Source organism: Bubalus kerabau, chromosome 2, assembly GCF_029407905.1.
Source record: "Bubalus kerabau isolate K-KA32 ecotype Philippines breed swamp buffalo chromosome 2, PCC_UOA_SB_1v2, whole genome shotgun sequence".
Lineage (NCBI taxonomy): Eukaryota > Metazoa > Chordata > Mammalia > Artiodactyla > Bovidae > Bubalus > Bubalus kerabau.
Window position 1 is genome coordinate 45338851 of NC_073625.1, and position 20601 is coordinate 45359451.

At 47.7% G+C, this 20601-nt stretch overlaps 1 long non-coding RNA gene across 2 annotated transcripts in view; it reads left to right on the plus strand.

The window, feature by feature from the left end:
* Window positions 1–985: 985 nt before the first annotated feature.
* LOC129644685 (uncharacterized) overlaps window positions 986–20601 on the plus strand; it is a 32884-nt gene continuing 13268 nt past the window's right edge. The window contains exons 1-4 of one of the 2 annotated variants that reach the window (XR_008710932.1): window positions 986–1150; window positions 4527–4697; window positions 15295–15388; window positions 15859–15995. This is a non-coding gene — a long non-coding RNA (uncharacterized LOC129644685). Of the gene's footprint in view, window positions 1151–4526; window positions 4698–15294; window positions 15389–15858; window positions 15996–20601 lie in introns of those variants that run through there. The other variant, XR_008710931.1, reaches the window with a different exon arrangement.

The following is a 20601-nucleotide window of genomic DNA, read 5'->3' on the forward strand; positions in this document are numbered from 1 at the left end:
AGCCCACCAGGCTCCCCCGTCCCTGGGATTCTCCAGGCAAGAATATTGGAGTGAGTTGCCATTTCCTTCTCCAATGCATGAAAGTGAAAAGTGAAAGTGAAGTCGCTCAGTCGTGTCCGACTTTTAACGACCCCATGGACTGCAGCCTACCAGGCTCCTCCATCCATGGGATTTTGCAAGCAAGAGTACTGCAGTGGGATGCCATTGCCTTCTCCCCAAACCAATTAGACACATACTAAAACCCAACAATTAGAGAAAAAAGTTTACAAAATTTCGAACCGTTTTTGATGAGGGAATATCTTTTCTTTAAATTGAGGTATTGTTGATTTACAATAATTTGTTTAAGGTGTACGGCAAAGTGATTCAGTGATTCAGCCTCTCAGGTGCTTCCTTGGACAAAATTCATTCCCTTTGGGAGGCCCTTAGGCCATGCCCTCTACTCAGAACAGCTAAGAATCCTGAATTGGCAAAGCAGCATGTGGTGGCGCTCATTGGGCGTTTTAGATTGAATAAATTATTCTAACATGATACAAGAAACAAGCCCAGAGTTTAGGAGAGGATCGCCAAATCTACCTTCCAAAAGGAGGTCTTGCTCCCTTGAATTCCGAACGTGAAACAGCGCTTGGGAAGGGAAAAGGTGTGTCATGAATATTTGGTCTGCAGAGGACAAAGCGGTGTGTAGAGAGGATGCGCAGGCACATCCCAGGACACTGAACACATGGACACAGTGACCCGACTCTGAGCTCTGCTCTGGGGGCATTTCACTGTCTCCACCCCTGACAGAGGGTGAGCCTCTCACAGGTGTCCTGGAGAATATGGTCACATGACCTGGACCTGGCCAATTGGTGTGTTCCATCCTCTCTGGCCACCGTGATTGGTGCTGACCAATCGGGACCCAGGGCCAGGCCTCACGCTGGAATCAAGGGAAGAGGAGCACCGGTTCTGCCGGAAGGGGTGGGGCCGTGTGAGGTCAGGCTACAGCAGTGGGAGGGGCGTGAGGTCAGCCTGGGGCAGTTGGTGGCCTTCCCGCGCCCGTGAGGGCAGAGCGCCGGCCTGAGAAGGAGGGCGCTGCTGAGCCCAGAGGTTGAGAGCGCCGGTTCGTGCTGTGGTCCCGGAGCTCCACCTGAGACCGGAGGGAAGCCGTCTACCTGTGAGTCCTCTCCTGCTTGTCTGTCAGCTTGTTTGAACCACGCTGGATTTTCTGTCCAGCTGGCTAAGTGGAGACCCTGGAAATGCACCTGTGTGGGTTTTGGCTGGCTTCAGGGAAGAAATGCCAGATGACACTGGGAGACTCCAGTTTAATCTGGATTCAGGTCATATCTCTTGAAAGTGAAGTGAAAGTCCCTCAGTCATGTCCAACTCTTGGCGACCCCATGGGCTATACAGTCCATGGAATTCTCCAGGCCAGGATACTGGGGTGGGTAGCCTTTCCCTTCTCCAGGGGATCTTCCCAGTCCAGGGATTGAACCCAGGTTTCCCGCATTGCTGGCAGATTCTTTACCAGCTGAGCCACAAGAGAAGCCCAAGAACACTGCAGTGGGTAGCCTGTCCCTTCTGTAGCAGATCAGCATTCCTGACCCAGGAATCAAACCGGGGTCTCCTGCATGGCAGGAGGATTCTTCACCAGCTGAGCTATCAGGGAAGCCCAGTCTTAAGGCCAGCTATTCATTGTAGGATTACCCTAATTAGTCTTCATGGGATTAAGGTAGCAACCTGCTAAGGTAGCAATCATGTCCTTTTGCTAGAGGACAAAACTGGGGCTCAAAGAAGGGGGTAACACAGCTCAGCAAGGAAGTGCGTACCTAGACAAAACCCCCAGATCCTGCTTTTAGAACTCAGGGAAGCCATATGGTGTGGCTTGTCCATGTGATGGGGGCTAAGACACCCAGCCCACACTGGATACTGTGGGGACCTGACTTAGTAACTGCCTTCTGGCAGCTCTGAGACTCAAAAAAGCAATTTGCACTGGAGAGAGGAGGGACACGTCCCTCCATCCACCCCACCACACCCTCCAGGTACTCCCACACCCTGCCCCCTTTCTCGTGCTTTGTGAGGGAATAAGCGTCACACTCATGTGACCGCATTGGCTGTCCACTGTTCATGAGCTACCACCTGGAGCTGCTACCGGAGAGGCCAAGAGCCTTTGCCCCTGAGTACCTCTCTTTCCTTTGCACCCTGGGGGCCCTCCTCCACACCTGCACACCAGAGGCCGTTTCTGAGACATGCAGGGACCCTCCTTCAGTTTGCAACAGGTTGCATCCATCGTTGTCCTTTCAATGCTTCCCTTGACACTCAGCTCCTGAGCTCCTTTGTCTGCAATGCGGCCCACCTGGCTGCGGAGGGACAGAGCTGACTGTGAATCCAAAGCTCAGTTCTGACAGGCAGGAATCTGTGTATAAAGGACCTGATTAATCACTCTGTAGAGGCTGTAGTGGGCTCCAGGGATCCGTAAGTAGGGCTTGGGCCAAAGTGATTCCACAGCTATTTTAATACCTGGGGAGGGTCTGGCTATAGTGGGTGTGGGGTGAGTCTCCTGAGGTTCTGAAGGCCCACTGTGTGCAGGTTCATGGCGCACAGAGAAGAGAAGGCAGAGTCCTTCCCTGGAGGTGGTCACAGCTCATGGATGAGCCAGACAGGCAGGCAGGGCATGATAGCACCTGAGCTGCCGTCATGAGTGAACGGTATGGGGGCAGAGGAAGAGAACCAGGTTTGCTCCCTTATTGGAGCCCAGGGCAGGTTGTCACCAGACTAAACACTTACTATGGTGATGACCGTCACTGCTGTCTGCAAAGGGTTTACATTGGTGTGTGTCTTCATTGAGCAGTCAGGCCGTCTCTAAACTACACTGGCCATGGGCATTGCCTCTCCTTAGAACTTGACATGTTTTGTCTCTTCCTTACTGAACATTCATTTCTAAGAGGGTTTTTGGGCCACAAGGATGTTGGGTTTTTCTCTAGCTTTGTCTCATGAGGAACGCTTTTCCGCTTGTTGGTGTGGTTTGTTTTCCCAGCTCTCTTTCTTGGCTTATTTTGTGAATTTGTTTATGCCAGAGGAGGAGCTCAGAATTTGCCTTCTGGCTGAGATGTGACACTTACAATAGCAACGCCTACCTGGATATTATGACCACATTTGCCAAAAGGGCTTTGTTTTGCAGAAGACATCTTGAAAGTACCTACTCTGTCCTTTCAGATACCCTTAGGCTATTTGAAATGAAATAAAAGACAAGAATTCTCAAGTTTAGTCTTACAATATGTGGTTCAAGTGAAGACATTCAGTCGTGTCTGACTCTTTGCGATCTCATGGACTGTATCCTACCAGGATCCTCCGTCCATGGAATTTTCCAGGCAAGAGTACTGGAGTGGGTTGCCATTTCTGTCTCCAGGGGATCTTCCCAACCTAGGGTTCGAACCCAGGTCTCCCACATTGCAGGCAGACACTTTACCATCTTTGCCACCAGGGAAATCCCCTGGAGAAGGGAAACACTACCCACTCCGGTATTCTGGCCTAGAGAATTCCATGGAGTGTATAGTCCATGGGGTCACAAAGAATCAGACAAAATCTGATGACTGAACAACAACAACACCGAAGCTTCACCATTTGTCAGAGATAACAACAGTATTTACATGATTGTGTGCATGTTCAGTGGCTCATTCATGTCAAACTCTTTGCAGCCCTGTGAACTGTAGCCCCTAAGATCCTCTATCCATGGAATTTTTGAGGCAAGAATACTGAAATGGGTTGCCATTTCCTCCTCCAGGGGATCTTCCCGACCCAGGAATTGAACCCAGGTCTCTTGCATCTCCTACATTGGCTGTCGGGTTCTTTTTTGCTAAACCACCTGGGAAACAAGTCATTACATCACTGGGTTATCCTAAAGTACTTAACTTAGAGTCTGGCACTCGGGAAATTCTCACTGGTGATGTGAATATCATTATTGCTCATATGATAATGAAATGGCCATGCTCACAAAGGAGAAAGAAGAGCGTTTCCAAGTCCAATTAAATCCTTTGCCACACATATCTTTTTAAAAACTTCTTGACTTTGAAATGAACATCAAACATAAAGACATTGGTTATGGCCTCCAGAGAAGATCGAGCTGTACCAGTAAGTGACGAGGATTCTTCTCCCAGTTCCAATATGCATGCGTTGTTTCCCCGGCACCACCGAGCACTTCTCTGGTGGGCTCAGAGAGGCTGAGTCACTCACCAGAGACAACACAGTGGCAGACCAGGACTCCTACCCAGGTCGCTGAAACCACGGCTCCCTCCTGTGCCCATCTGACCTGCCCCTTGAGGGCAGCAGGAAGATCTGGACTCCCCTGGCCTGAGCCCCCAGGCCTGCCTCCCCTCGTCCGCGCTGGGATGTGTCCATTCCCAAACCATGTGCTGTGTCCCCCAGCCCTGGGCCATCATGTCAGGCTCCAGGCTCCCTGCAGTTGAGCCCCACGCCCACCAGCACACCTCTGAGCCCTGCCCATCTGGTCTCTGTGCCCGCGTGTCCTGATCCTAACTGTTTTCTTGAGGCAGCCCCAGGACTGAGCCCTGCTTCTTCGAAGCTCCCTGCACCAAGCCCAGTGAGGCTCTGCCCTGTGGCTTCATGACAAGTATGGTGGGCTGAGTGGTGGCCCCGAAAGCCGTCCATCCTTCTGCAGCCTCCAGATGTGGCCTTATTCCGATGAAAGGTCTCGGCAGATGGAAGTAAGTTCCTGACCTCTGCACCAGATCACCCGGGATGCATGTGGACCCTAAATCCAACAACAGGTGTCCTTGGAAGAGAAGAGGGGGTGATCTGAGGCACATAGCCACCCAGGGGAGAAGGTTTGTGCAGATGGATGCAGAAGTTGGGGTGATGTGGCCACAAGCCCAGGGAGGCCTGGGGTCCCCCAAGGGCTGGACCAGGCCAGAGGGACCCTCCGCTGGAGCCTCTGGAGGGAGCTCAGCCCTGTCCACACCTTGATCACAGGTTTCTGACTCCAGAATTGAGGGTGAATGAATTTGTGTTAAAGCTGTCCAGTCTGCGGCCAGTGGCTGCAGCCACCCCTGAACACTGAGAGTAAACTTGCTGGCTCCAAGGCGAGAACAGTGGCAGGACCCACCCCCACCCTCCCACCCCGACACACAATCTTGTCATGAGGTTAAATGAGTTAATACACACAGATGCCTGAATCAGGGACTGACACTTGGATCTCAGTCCCCTTCACTTCCTCCTCTTTGTCATCACCGTCATTGTGAGGGGCCCTCATCCACTCGTTCAGTGGACACGTAGTGTTCCTGCAAGGCCCCGATGCAGGCAGTGAGGCCAGCGAGCTGGGAGGCTCCACACAGACTCACCCTGCCTGCTGGGGCCGCGTGGATAAGGCCTGTACAGTGACACGGAGGCCCCAGGAGAGGCTGGATCCTCTGGTCGTGGGAGGCATGGGCGCCTCAGCATCAGAGGTGGAGGGTTGAGCCGGGTTCATCCTGGGGGATGCAGCCCTTCACTCAAAGTGGGGAAAGAACCCCACGTGGCACCTGGTGTCCGGGAGCCTCCCCTTGCCCTGGCAGGCTGTGGGCAGAGCCATGGATGACCAGGAGTCTGCATCTCACTAGGGGCCGAGGCTGGTGCTGAGTGACTCCCCAGTGAGGATTTTTTTTTAAAAAACCATCATAAGTGACTTCGGCTCCATTGCTTTTTGCCAAAAACCTACAATGATCCCAAGAGCTTTGTACACTTCAAGGGTGGTGACTGAACGTGGAGCCCAGCACAGATCCAAGTCAGTCCTGCCCTGAGTCCCACGGGCAAGCCACACCATCCCCCTTCCGTGGCCTGGCTTTCTTCTTCCAGGACCCCCAGAATGGTGGAAAGGCAAGTGTGGCCTCAAGCTGAGGGGCCCAGTGTGGGCTCCAAGCCCCTGGGGTCCCCTTGGGACGTCTGGTGGACCTAGTTCCCAGTGCCTTCGGGCAGCTCTCTCTCGGGGAATGTCATGTTTCTTTGCTTTCTGTTGTGATGGGGCACCCCAGTTATCTCAGGGCAATTGGGAAGTCTGCTGGTGTTACATGCTCCTGCCTTAGATGGGGAAACATTATTGCTGCATTGACGCTGCTCACTCGATACTGGGAATCTGTTAAACACAAATGGCAAGGGGAACAGAGCAAAACAGAAAAAGAAAAATGGAGAGTTGCTGGGTCACTTCAGGTCTCACCTGTGATTAAGAGTGTGTACAGCCTGCACGTGAACCTGGGTTCCCACACCTGCCAGGTGCCAGGTGCTGATTTTAGACCTCCAGCTTCACTAAGGAGTCATTGACAGATACAGTTTGTGTGTATTTCAAGTCTACATTGTGATGACTTGATGCCCATAGATGTCGTGGAAAAATTGCCTCACATACGCATCACCTCACACAGTTAACTCTGTGTGTGTGTGTGTCTTTTATGTTGTTCTTATAATCCATGAACACAATATAGATAGCACTCCATTTTTTTAGATCTTCTTTAACTTATCTTAGAAGTTTATAGTTTGCTGTATGTCTTCCATATGTTTAATTAGATATCTTGATATTTTCAGTGCCATTATAAATTCCTAATATAGAATTGACTTTTCTATATTCACTTGCTAAATCCATTTATTTCAAATAATTCTAATTGTATTTATTTATGTATACACAATTATGTCTGCAAATAAGTTCTTTTTTTCCCCTTTGCAACTGTGATAACCCTTTTCTTCTTCTTGCCTTATTGTACGGACTAGGATCTCCAGTACAGTGGTGAACAGAAGTAGTGAGAATAAGTATCCTTGTCTCTGTCCCATTATCAGAGGAAAAGCTTTCAGTATTTCACCATCACACAGGATATTAGCTTTTTTGTAGATACTTTTATCAAAATATGTAAATTCTTCTCTGTTAGTTTACTAAAAGTTTTTTCTTAGTAATGAAATAAAATTATTACATTAAATTTTCTTGTTTATTTTCTGCAGATTTTGAAACAGGTGATTTTTCTTTTATGTGGTAATTTAACTTTTAAAAAATTTAGTGTTTCTAAAACAACCCCAACCTGATCTCGATGTATTCTCCTTCTGTTGGATTTTATTTGTTAGTATTTTATTTAGGATTATTTCATCTATACTCAGAGTCTGTAATTTTACTTTCTTGTACTTCTTCCTGGTTGGTTTTAGTATCAAGGTTATGCTAGTCTTATAAAACAAGGTTGGAGAGTGTTCCTTGTTTACCCCAAGAATTCCTGTGAGATTACTGTTTTCTTCCCTAGAGTTTTGGAAGAACTGATTGGCAAAACCAGTTGGTTTCATTGTGGGGAGGCTTTTAATTTCAGATGTAATTTTTTTCATGCAAATAAAATTTTCTGATTTTGTATGTCTTCTTGGGTCTATTTCAGTAAAGCATTTCCCCCCTGCTAGGAATTTATTGAGGCGAGCAGACTCTCCAGTTAGTAAGTGAACTGTGGTTCATAATATCTTTCTTATCTGCAAGATGTGTTGTCTCCCCTTTTAAAAATCCTTGACACTCGTTTGTGCTTTGTCTCTTAATCAGTCTCTTTACGGGTTTATCAGGTTTATCAGTCCTTTCAAAGAGCTAACTTTTGGCTTTGTTTTTTAAAAAATTCATATTTGATTTCTGTTTCCTTATTTTCTGCTCCTTTTTTCCCCATCTGCCTTGTGTTTCGTTTGCTTGCTTTTTTTCTGGTTTCTAGGGATAGAGGCTTAATTGATTTTTAGCCTTCCTTCTTTTCCAGTATATGTGTTTAAGGCTTTAAGTTACTCTCTAAACACAGTTCACTGCATCCCACAAGTTTGAAGAAGCCAGATTTTCATTACTTTTTCTATATTTTCAATACTTTTCAATATTTTGAAATTGTATTTTTCAAAAGTATTTTCAATACTTTTCTATAAAAGTATTTTATAGAAAAGTATTTTCTAATTTTCATTGTGTTTTTTAAAATTATTATTCATGAAATTCTTCAAGCAGTATGTCATTTAACTTCCCAGTGTTTGGGGAGGTTTTTCTAGTGACCCTTTTTTGATTTCTAGCTTAGTTCCATGAAGAGCCCCATCTTCGTCTTTTTGGGCTACTATTATACATACTGTAGGCTAGATGATGAACAACAGAAAGTTGTTTCTTGTAGGCCTGGAGGCTGGGGAGTCCCAAGATCACCAGCAGGTGCCACGTCTGGTGAGGCCTGTTTCCTGGTTCCTAGACTGCCTGCTGCTTCTCCCTGTCCTTGCAGCATGGGAGCCCATTCCCTCCCGGCCTGACCCCTCCCAGAGTGCCTGCCTCCTAGGATCATCACCACATGTGGGGTGAAGTTTGAGGGCCCATAAACCGTCAGCCCATTGCAGTCCCGAAGTATACCCTGCATTATTTCAGTCCTTTGAAATAATCTGCGCTTTCCTAAGGGCCCAATATATATTCTTTTTGTTATATGTTCCTTGGGCTCTTGAAAATAATATGTATCAGTGGGAATGCAATACCAGTTATATCAGGTTTGTCACTCATGTAATTCAGATTCTGGAGGCCATGTTGAGTAAAAGCAGAAGTAGGTGAAATTACCTGTAATATATTTTATTTTAACACACCCAAAATATTATCATTTCAGTGTATAATCATCATGATAAAAGCTAATGAAATAGTTCACGTTCTTTTTTGCATGCTAAGTCTTTAAAATCCAGTGTGTGTTTCAGGCTTGCAGCGCATCTCATTGTAGAGCAGCCACATTTCAGGTACTTCATGGCTGCAGGTGACTGCATACCAGGGGGCCCGGTTCCACGAGAGATGTGTCTGTAACGTCTCCCACTGGGATTATGAACTCGGCTGTTACTCCTTTTCTATTTCTGTCAGTTTTTATGTATTGATATTTTGAGGTTACATTATTAGGTACATTCAAATTTAGAATCCTCATCTTCTTGCTAGACTGAACTTGTATCAGTATGAGATGCTCCTTTTTATCGCTAGTAATGCTTCTTTCTTTAGACACTATTTGACAGTGATATTGCCACATCAGTTTTCTGTCCTTGTTGGCCTGAGTATCTTTTACTTTCACCTGTCTAAAAGACCTTCCATCTTAACACATATCTCTGTGTGTCGGAGAAGGCAATGGCACCCCACTCCAGTACTCTTGCTTGGAAAATCCACGGATGGAGGAGCCTGGTAGGCTGCAGTCCATGGGGTTGCTAAAAGTCGGACACGACTGAGTGACTTCACTTTCACGTTTCACTTTCATGCATTGGAGAAGGAAATTGCAACCCACTCCAGTATTCTTGCCTGGAGAATCCCAGGGACAGAGGAGCCTAATGGGCTGCTGTCTATGGGGTCGCACAGAGTCGGACATGACTGAAGCAACTTGGCGGCAGCAGCTGTGAATAGTGTATAGTTTTCATTAGAATCAGTTTGACATTTTATCTTTTAATGAGAGTATTTGCTGTGTTTATAATGTTGATATTTCAGTGTGTAGACACCATGTTGCTGTGTGTTTTCTGTTTGTCCCACCTAGTCTGTGTTCTTCTCTCTGGCCTTCTTTTAGAAGTATGAAGTGTTTCTCTAGTTCTGTGCTCCTCTGTCAGGTTGTTGGGTGCAACATTCACAGACACAGCGTGTGTTTTACTTTCAAGTCTAACTTAGTACTTTTACTGCCTCCCTGACATGACTGTTTCCTCCTTGTCACTGTTACACTTTGAACTGTTAGATATATTTTTGGCGTTAACATCATTGTTTTGTAGAGTTAGTATTTACCCTCACTGTACCTCATTGTTGGTCTGTACTTGTTTTTTATATTTCCTTCAGAGACTACTTTTCTTTTTCCCAAAACACTGCCTTAATGTTTATTTAGTTCATGTCTGTGGATGATGAGTTGTCTCATTTCCCTTTGCCTTAAAAGTCTTTATTTTGCTTTCACTTTTGAAGAGTGTTTTTCTTGGGTATAGAATTCCAGGTTGGTGGTTATTTGTTTTTCAGCATTTTACAAATGCCAGTCCATTATCTTCTGACTTCCTTGTTCTTGAAAAGTCAGCTCTCAGTGTTGCTGTGCCACTAAAATCCACACCTTTTTCCCTCTGAGCGCTTGAACATTTTCTTCTTGCCTTAGGCACCCGCAGAGCTGCTTAAACCAATGTGTGGTTTTCATTTTTGAGTCAGTGGTCTGATTCTTGAACCAACTCTTGCCACTGTCCCTGTCAGTCAGTTCAGTCGCTCAGTATCTGACCCATTGCGACCCCATGGACTGCAGCACACCAGGCTTCCCTGTCCATCACCAACTCCCCGAGCTTGCTCAGGCTTATGACCATCGAGTCATTGATGCCATCCAACCAGCTCGTCCTCTGTCGTCCCTTTCTCCTCCTGCCTTCAGTCTTCCCCAGCATCAGGTTCTTTTCCAATGAGTCAGTCCTTCGCATCAGGTGGCCAAAGTATTGGAGCTTCGGCATCAGTCTTTGCAGTGAATATTCAGGTCTGATTTGCTTTAGGATTGACTTGTTGAATCTCCTGGCAGTCCACGGGGCTCTCAAGAGTCTTCTCCAACTCCCCAGTTCAGAAGCATCGATTCTTCGGCGTTCAGCCTTCTTCATGGGGCAACTCTCACATCCATACAATACTACTGGAAAAACCATAGCTTTGACTAAATGAACCTTTGTCAGCAAAGTAATGTCTCTGCTTTTTAATATGCTGTCTAGGTTTGTCATAGGTTTCCTTCCAAGGAGAAAGCATCTTTTAATTTCACCATCTGCAGTAATTTCGGAGCCCAAGAAAATAAAGCCTGTCACTGTTTCCATTGTTGCCCCATTTATTTGCCATGAAGTGATGGGGCTGGATGCCATGATCTTCATTTTTTGAATGTTGAGTTTTATGCCAGCTTTTTCACTCTCCCCTTTCACTTTCATTAAGAGGCTCTTTAGTTTCAACCCCTGGAGGCATTTCGTAATCCCCTTTCTGTCTTTTCTCCACCATGAGGGTCCCCATTTATAGTTTTTAACAACGTAGTTTAACAAGGGGCTCCTTCAATATATTCTATCCTTTTTTCTCTCTTATATATATATTTTAACCGACCCATCCTTCAGTTCACTGATCCTCTCTTCAGCTACGTCCAATTTGATGTTAAGCCCAGAGACTGAGTTCTTAAATTCAGTCACTGTTATTTTAAAGTTCTAGAGTCAGTTTTGATTCTCAGAAATTTTTCCTTTTGTCAAGTATATTTTTGAACAGGTGACGTTTGCATCTGATACCTGTAGCATACCTCTGATATGCTGATATACATCTGATACCTCTGGATCTGGTTCAGTTCTTCTTCTCTTGGTCCTGTTTGTTGTTACACCCTCTTTTGCTTTTTTGGTTGCGTGTTGAACATTATGTTTGGAAAACCCTAGAGGTTCTGAGTGATGCTGCCTTCTCCAGAGTTTCCTCTGATGCAGAACTCCAGTGGGGACAGAGCTGTCTGTTCACTCAGGGCCTGAGGGACTTGAGGCTGGGGGGTCCTTGTAAGCTCAGTCTCAGCAGCTTTCACCCACCTTCCCCTCCGACCCAGGGAGGAGCTTTCCAGCGTCTCCAGCGTCTGGAAGCCTGGGGTGCCTCCCAGGGCCCCACCTTCTCGGCAGGTCCTGAAGCCCACTGTCTGTCTCCTGAGCACCATGAGGTGACTGATACTCAGCGCTCAGCCAGTTTGGGGAGAGTGTTGGGGACGTTTTCTGACATCCAGACTGACTCGTCAGGCCTGCGCTCGATTTTTTGTCTCCACAGCCCAAGGAACCCTCCAGAGCTCTGTTAGCCAGGCCCCTCTGCTTGACTTTTTCCCTGCCTTTTCTTCACAGAGTCGGCTTTGCTCAGTTGCCCTGAGGGAAGGAACGGCCCTCTCAGTCTCCAGCTCCCTCACTGGGCTTCCCTTTTGTTTGAAATCTTGTATTGTGGCTGCCTAAGGGCCTCTTTTAAACTGTATTTAGCTTTTCTAGCTCTTGGTAGGCTGACCTACAAGCTGCTTGCATCTGTCACTGGAAGCGGAGACACCCTGGGTGTCTTCTGCCATCTGAAGCCACATGTAACAGTCACAGTAATTGTATTGATCAAGTTTATTTGATACTGGGGAAAACAAGAACCAGGGGTCCTTGCTTCGTACCCACGGTTGTGTTTCTGATCAGAATCCCCAGCTTGCCTGGGCTGTTTCAGTGCCACGTGAACTTGGGAAGGAGGTGGAGCAAGCGGCCCATGCAGCCTGGAGACAGAGGAGCTCGTCTCCCCTCTACCCTGCCCCTGCCCACCCAGGGCAGGCCTTGGGATGACGGACTGCTGGTGGTGGAGGGGAAGGCTGAGGAGGGAGGGGTTACGTGACCTGTATTCTGTGACATGGTCACATGTGGGTTTTCTTTTTCAGTTTGAAAAAATGACTGCTTTTAGTCTTCCCTCCAGTTTCACGTTAAGGTGGAAAATGAAGATTTTATTCGTGAAGTTGAGCACAGTGACCTTACAGTCTTTTTGAAATCAACAGTTGAGGTTTTAAAGACACATCTCAGAGAACTCCAGTAGATAAAGCCAAAAAAAGAGAACGTGTTCAGGGTGAACTGCAGGCGGGACCCCAAACTGTACTCTGTCTCTCCCAGAGTGTGTAATTGCTGAGATGGGTGGATATAGGACCCCAAGCACCCTGGGGACCGAGGTCCTCAAGTGACAGCAGAGGTCCGGGCTGGGCCAGGAGCAGTGTGGCCTGTGCCCTGGCGAGTGAAGAGCTGCGAGGGTGGGAGTGGGGCCAGGAGAGGGGTGGGAGACTTAGGTGGGATCTGGGAGGCGCTGGCTGTCACGGATCGAGGCAGGGACACCCCTGAACCTCCACCGTGCAGCCCCCACAGGGCAGAGTCGTCTGGCAGCCCAGGGTTGAAGTTAAGAGGGCGAGTTCACAGCAAGTTGAATGAACCCCTGTATCCACTGTGGGTTCATTTCAAGTGCCTGGAGCGAGGTTGGTCAAGCCCTTGTTGAGCTCGAGTGAGGGAGTCCGACAGGGAGGACCGAGCTCAGGGTGAGAGTGAGGGGCAGCTAGCGCGGTGAGTCCTTCTCAGCCGGGTGGGTCCTGGGGACGCCCTTGAGTTCAGGGGTACCCTTGCAGTAGCCGCACTGGAGGCTTGTTTGGGGGGTAGAGGGGGCAGAAGCCCATTTAGAAGATGTGCTCATTCCCAGGGGTGGTGGTTTCTGAAGAAGTTTTTACTGGTCGGTTCGACTGTGACCCAGTACCTTGCAGGGTCATGTTTGACAGGGGGCCTGAGCCGTGAGCACGGCCTGCCTTCTCCTGCACCCCACACTCACCTGTCGTCTTTTTGGCAGCCTCTATCCCCCTCTCTGCACTCTTGACTGTGGGCCTGAGCCCAGCCCCCCTGTTACCACGGAGCCCCTTGTGACTGAGCGGGTTCAGGTTCTGGGCTCCTGGGAGACGTGCTGGAGGCAGAGCCTTCGTGCCATTTCTCCTTGAGACAGCGGTGCTGGTGGTCATAGTGTGAGAGCAGGGTGTGAGAGAGTGGTGTGTGAGAGCGGTGTGTGAGAGTGGTGTGTGTGAGAGCGGTGGTCATAGTGTGAGAGCAGTGGTCATAGTGTGAGAGCGGTGTGTGTGAGAGTAGTGTGTAAGAGCAGTGTGTGTGAGAGCAGTGGTCGTAGTGTGAATAGTGGTGGTCGTAGTATGAGATTGGTGGTGATAGCTTGGTAGCCGAGGTATCCTACCGTGAAACAGCGGTTGCCCCCGACTGGGGGGCTGCCCCCATCTGCGAGAATGGGTCACAGAAGGGCCCGCCTGTGGGTGTTATTCCAGCGCTGCAACCCCAAGGCAAAGGCCAAGACAAGGAAGAACTTGGCCTCGGCCCAAGTCCTGGAAGCAGAGTGGCCTGAGGTGAGAGCAGCCGGGGGCTGGGCCCGTCGGATTGGCCCTCACCCGGTGAAGCGTTGGGGTTGTGTTTCATTTTGTTAGCATGGTTGTGGGCCCTGCCGGCCAGGGCGTTTTGGCCTTAGTGGGCAGGATCGACCCCAGCAGGTTTACCTTGTAAGAGGTTGTGCAGTTGCTGCGTGGAGGATGGGCGGGGGCCTCACAAGAAGGGAAACACTTGCTGGAGGAGTCACTGGGGCACATGGACTGAGCTATTGAGTCAGTCCTTGAAGCAGAAAGGCTAAGCACCTTAATGTCTCCCTTCTTCCAAAGAAAGGATATACGGGCTGGAGGAGTCTCTGGGGCATGAGGATTGAACTAGAGAGTCAGTCCTTGAAGTAGAAAGGCTAAGCCCGTTAATGTCTCTCATGTTACAAAGCACAGACCAGTGTGTCCAGTATTTTAATGACAGGTACCTACTGCATATGTGTATGACATACACCCTCATAGCTACACATGTCTACTACATGCCTCTTACAAGTGCTGGGCACTGTTCTGGGTGCTGAATACTCAGTATGTAGTAGGGGATACGTAGCCCAGGATTTTTTAATTTCTTCAAAGAAGAAGAGAAGAACGAAAGACTCTGTGTGGTTCAGTTTGGGCAAGTTCACCATATGGACGGCCTGGCATGCACACAAATTGTGGTAAAGTACATATAACATAAATTTAACATTTTAACCAGTTGATTGAATGACTGGGTGGCTTCAGTGGAGTCAGGTTAACAGATGGCCCTGAGGTGCCATCCGCCTTTTTCCCAGAGGAACACTCCAAAGCCTCGTGGCCTTGTAGACCGTCCCTTTTTTCTTCACTCTCTCCAGTGGCTCGATGGCACTGGTCTGTGTGTCTTTTAAGAATTTCTTTATCCACTTTGTTGTTAAGTTTATGTTTTGGAAAGCTGCTCAGACGTCCCTGGGTCTTGAGAAGGCAGGCTTGGATTCTGGGTTCTCCCCTGCCATGTGCCTGCCAGGTCGAGGTGGAGGCTGAAGGCTGGTCTGAGTTGTGAGTGGTCCTGGGGCCAGTGGAACCCTTCTTCTCTGGAGGGGCAAGGAGATCCTTTGTGTGGAGCCTGGAGAGACTTGACAGGGTCAGTCTTCACAGTCTTGCTTTTTAATTTATCTTTGCATTTACAATGGCACCCCACTCCAGTACTCTTGCCTGGAAAATCCCATGGGCGGAGGAGCCTGGTAGGCTGCAGTCCATGGGGTCGCTAAGAGTCGGACACGACTGAGCAACTTCACTTTCACTTTTCACTTTCATGCATTGGAGAAGGAAATGGCAACCCACTCCAGTGTTCTTGCCTGGAGAATTCCAGGGACGGGGGAGCCTGGTGGGCTGCCATCTATGGGGTCACACAGAGTCAGACACGACTAAAGTGACTTAGCTTAGCTTGCTTAGCTTAGTTTCTCATTTAACTGTTTTCTAGGAGTTTCCAACTCCTGAAGAACTAAAAATATACAGGGAGCAGCTTCTTAGAAGAGGAAATTGCTGAGCTGAAAGAGGAAAGAAGCAACACCAAGGTCAGTAGGGGGATTCTCACGTGTTGACATTTGCCCTGTGGGGGTCACCTCTGGCCTCTGTGTTACTGTCTTTAAACTTTGTCTGATTTTCAAGTCATTTTTCACATCTCCCCACTGAACAGTCCAGGGTGGATCAGTTCAGGGTTCTCATACCTTGCTTCAAATTTATGATGAGAGCTAATGTAATTTTAGTACATTTGAGGGGGGAGTTCTCTTAACTTACATTTTTGTCCACGCTACACTTTGTGTGGAATCTTAGTTCCCCAACTAGGGGTTAAAACCCATGACCCCTGGAGAAGTGTGGAGTCTTAACTACTGGGCCCCTGGGGAAGTCCACTCTAACTTTAGACTGAACGGGCGGGATTCCGACGTGCCTTAGCATGTTTCCGGCTATAGCGTGAGGCTGAGAGGAGTTATTGCCCTGAATTCAAGCATAAGGTTGAAGGTGTTCCTTTGGCCTTGCCCTGCAGCTGCTGCTGGAGCACCTGGAGTGCCTGGTTTCCCGGTACGTGCCATCCCTCCGGATGATGGCGGGCAAGTAGCAGGCGCAGTCCCCAGCCGGCATGACCAGTGAGGTGGAGGTGCTCAGGGCGCTGAAATTGCTCTTTGAGTACCACAAGGCCCTGGACAAGAAGGTACCAGCCACCCGGCCGTCCTGGATTTGTATGCTTGCTGCCTTGTTAGGAGGATGATGCACATATTTATGTAACTAGTTGACTTTTGAACTTCTTGAATTCTTGTATATACATTTTTTTCTGTAAGAAGTCAGAGTTTTATATGGTTAAAAAGTGTTGCCTGCATACATGCTCAGTCATGTCGGAATCTTTGCAACCCTGTGGACTGTAGCCCACCACGCTCCTCTCTTCATGGGGCTTCCCAGGCATGAATACTGGAGTGGGTGGCCATCTTCTACTCCAGGGAGTCTTCCCGACCCAGGGATCGAACCTGCCCTCTTGCATTGGCAGGCGGATTCTTTACCACTGAGCCACCTGGGAAGCCCCCAGTAAAAAGTATTAGTTGGCATGAATGTCTCAAGATTTATTATATTCTGTATATCAACTTGCAGTTAAAAACTGGGTAATAGAATTAATTTAGGATAACATTTTGTTCTCTCAAACTTAGAATTTAAAGCTGTTAACAAGCAGATTTTCTTGACGTTAAGATCAATGAGAGACATTAAAGGTATTCTGTTATTGTATCCATGTATTAGGGTGAGTATACACTAAGAAGTGTACTAACGTATATACACACATCAACACACAGTGACTCGGCCCCTTTTATTTGAGTTGAGAGCGCGATTACGAGTAGCACTCAAAAGGTGTAGTTGGTTAGAAGAAGAATTAGGTGCCACACATAAAGAGGTAAGTTTGATCAGTCTTTGTGCAGTTTCAGTGAAGGGTTTGTCATTTGAATCCTTTCATTTTAAAAAAGAATGAAGGCTGTAGTGGTGGGCATCAGATGTTATTTATCTTTCTGATTGAGGACCCGCCCACCTGGGTTATTTTAATGACTAGTAAACTATACTTGTGGCTCAGAGCTGCAGGATCTCTTAAGTACCCCTTTGTCCGGTAGAAGACAAATTCTGACTCTAATCACCTGGTGGTATTCGGGATGGATAGCATCACCATGTATTTTCTTTTTATGTTGTGTTTTCAGTTTGCTGCTGCTGCTAAGTCACTTTAGTTGTGTCCGACTCTGTGTGGCCCCATAGACAGCAGCCCACTAGGCTTCTCTGTCCCAGGGATTCTCCAGGCAAGAATACTGGAATGGGTTGCCATTTCCTTCTCCAATGCATGAAAGTGAAAAGTGAAAGTGAAGTCGCTTAGTCATGCCCGACTCTTAGTGACCCCATGGACTGGAGCCTACCAGGCTCCTCCGCCCATGGGATTTTCCAGGCAAGAGTACTGGAGTGGGGTGCTATAGAGTTGAGTTTTTCCAGGTGGAGTTTTGCTGTCTTTACTTACTTCTTTACTCTGATTCAATTTTTTTGTTTTAGCAGATGATTCTTAAAGAGGAGAATAACCAGGGAAAGATACTATCGGACAGGGTGCTTGATGTACATCATGAGCAAGAAAATATGCCAAGTGCCAATGGAAAGGCAAGTCCTTGGTCTCGCTCTCTGTCTGTTTCTCGTCTTACCATCCAGTCTGTGTGGGGCCGTTGGGACCTCTCACCGATGCACCATGTAGGTCTGAGCGGCTGTGAGCGTCCTGTGAGCTCCCAGAGCGCAGAAGGCAGTTTTGACCTCACTGATTGCCCGGAAGTACTGTGTTCCCTCCCTCCCAAAACCAGGCTGTGTAAGGCTTCCTTTCCCCCTTAGAGACCCGCCGACGGCTCTCTAAGCTACAAGGAAGACCTGGCTAAGGTGATCGAGCTCCAGGAAATCATAGAGAGGCAGTAGCGGGAGCAGAGCCAGATGAAGGAGCGCCTGGCAGCCCTCTCTGCCCACGTGACAGAGCTGGAGGAGGACCTGGACATGGCCAGGAAGGACTTCCTGAAGTCCGAGGATGTGAACAGGAAACTTCAGCAGGATGTCTGCGAAGTGACTGATGGCGGCTGCGTCTGTTGTCCTGAGGTGGAATGTGGGTCCCTTGTTCTCCCAGGGATCTCAGCCTTGGGATGGCTGCGTGAGTAAGAGCAGAGCACTGGAGAGACCGTGACTGGCTGCCTCCCTGCGTCTGCGTCGAGGTCTCTGGGGTAGAAGAGGCCTGGTCCAGGCTGTCCGTTGGCAGTGGACCAACATGAGGGCAGCCCTGGTGCTGTGCTGCACCCTGGGTGTGGACCCCTCATTTCCACAAGTTCTAGGGGGCCCAGTGTGCTCCTTTAAAAAAAATTAATTCATCCATCCATTCATTTATTGGCATATAGTTGCTTTACACTGCTGTGTCAATTTCTGCTGTACAGCAAAGTGAATCAGTCATCTGTCTATCTATTTACGTATCTGCCTCTCTTTTAGATTTCCTGCCCCTTTACTTCAACATAGAGCACTGAGTAGACTTCCCTGTGCTGTACACTAGGTCCTTACTCGTTGACTTTATGTGTAGTATCAGTGCTGTGTATATGTCAACCTGAGTCTCATGGTTCATCCCCCCCCGCAACTGCCTTTCGAACATGTTCCTGATGATGCTGAATTTTCCTTCTGATTCATTCAGGCGAGTCTGGTGACACCTGTGGAGCCCTTTCTCTCAGAGAGATGGGAGCATGCTGTGTGGGCTCTGCTGAGGCAGCTTGCCTGGCCATCTTCTCGAGTTTTCTGAGGTTCCGCTCCTTGAAGGGATGTGTGACAGTGATACCGGTGGTCAGACAAGTTGAGTGGCGTTTGCTCACCCTCAGATCCTCAGGCCTGAGCTGTGTAACCATGTGGAACCATGATATTTCTAGTGATCGTGTCTGGGGGTGTCGTGATTTATGAGAAACTCCCTAGCAGTCACTGTGAAAACAGAAGAGTGCTGGGGACTCAGGCCTCTTCCTGTGAGCCTTGCCTCTCCTCTGTGGGCAGACAGACAGCACCCACCCTGCCCCCCCCTGCCCCGTGAGACCATCTCAGAGAGAACCCCTCCAACATGTGGTACAGCAGGTGTACTTGTTTAGTAGCTTGGTGTGAGTGATTCTGTGTGAGAACTCAAAACAGAAATATTTGCACAGGTTTGTATAACCTATTCACAATACTCTTTGGCAACAGGAGGAGATTAGGTGGCAGAGTTGAATACGTATAGAATTCTAGAAAAAGCATTTTTAAGGCGTTTCACTTATAATGTTAGGACTTTGCCCACATTGGTTACTTAGTGACCTGAAGTGGATTTTGAACTGGCGGACAGGAGTTGCACCAGCAGCAAGTTCTGGTCCTGGTTTGAGCGTTTCATCCATGTGGTGTAACACTGCTTTCAAAGAAATAGGCTTGAGAAGGCTGCTCCCAGTTGTGTACAATTTGACTTCTGTTTCCACTCGTTAATATTCTTACTTTAATTTTGAGGAAATTGCATGAGACTTTTCCAACTTTTACTCAAGGAAACGAGCCTCAGAGCTCCCCATTGGATCTGTTGAGGGTCCCTCCCTGTTCTGGGTCAAGCCCGCCTGTATGGTATAGCAGACAGAGGTCCTGACTTCATGCCAGATACCTTCCTTCCTGGAATTCTTGCAATAACAGGGTAGTTTAGGATACTTTTTGTTTGCTGTTTGGGTTTATTATGTAGAAAAGAAGCTTGGTAAACCGAGTGGCTGGACAGAACATTTAGACAGATGGGTGCCAATCGTGACAAATGTGACCTTTGGGGTAGGTGCCTTTTTGCTCACGTCCGAGAAAACTGCCATGTCTAGGACTTTTATTTTGAGTACGTTAACTTTATGTTTGATTTGAAACTTAGGATGACGTCAATGATAAACTTAAAAATGAAATTGCAAATAAGGATTCTAGGCATCGACAGGTAATGGCCTTTATGAACTGTGTCTGACGTTTATAGTAGTGAATTCCTGAGGAAGGAAGGTAAAGATCTTTTCATGTGACTCCCACATTGGAAATCAAGTCCCAGTGTAAAGTTCTTATGACCCTAAAATACTGTGTTCAAAAGTGTGGATGTACATCATGGTAAATCAGCTGTACTGGAAGGAAATACATTTTTAAAAAATTGGGGGTGACTGCAACTTACAGGTTTGAATTATTTGGGACTTGGTTTAACCGTTTTGTGGAATTCCACTCCTGACTCTTTTGTTTTACTTGAACATGAATCTATTGGCTTGTTAGAGTTTTTACCGAAAGAGCAGAGAGCAGCAGGGAACTTCACGGCAGCTGGCTGCCTGTTGGGAACTGGGGTCACTGTGACAAAAGGCAGGGTTAGAGCTCCGGTCTGATTAGGGTTTGTACTTCCTGTGGTTTGGTGAGCCTTACTCACTCCTGTTCCCGAGTGGTCTCAGATAATCAGGATTTAACCAGGAAAACCAAATCTGGCTTCTCCAAAACAAAGTGAGTCAGTCTGGTGTGTGCCAAAGTGTATCATTGTCCCCACCACAAAGATAAAATACTAGAAAGCCATTGAAATGTATGATGGGGAATGCTAATTAAGAGCATTACAATATACAAAATAATGGCTGTAAAAGGCAGATCAGAAAATACTATGTACCATATGGTATTGTTTTCTGAGGGTTTTAAAGCATATCATATTGATGGTCTACGTACATAGAGTCATACGCACACAGAAAATGTAAGAAAGCTGCTT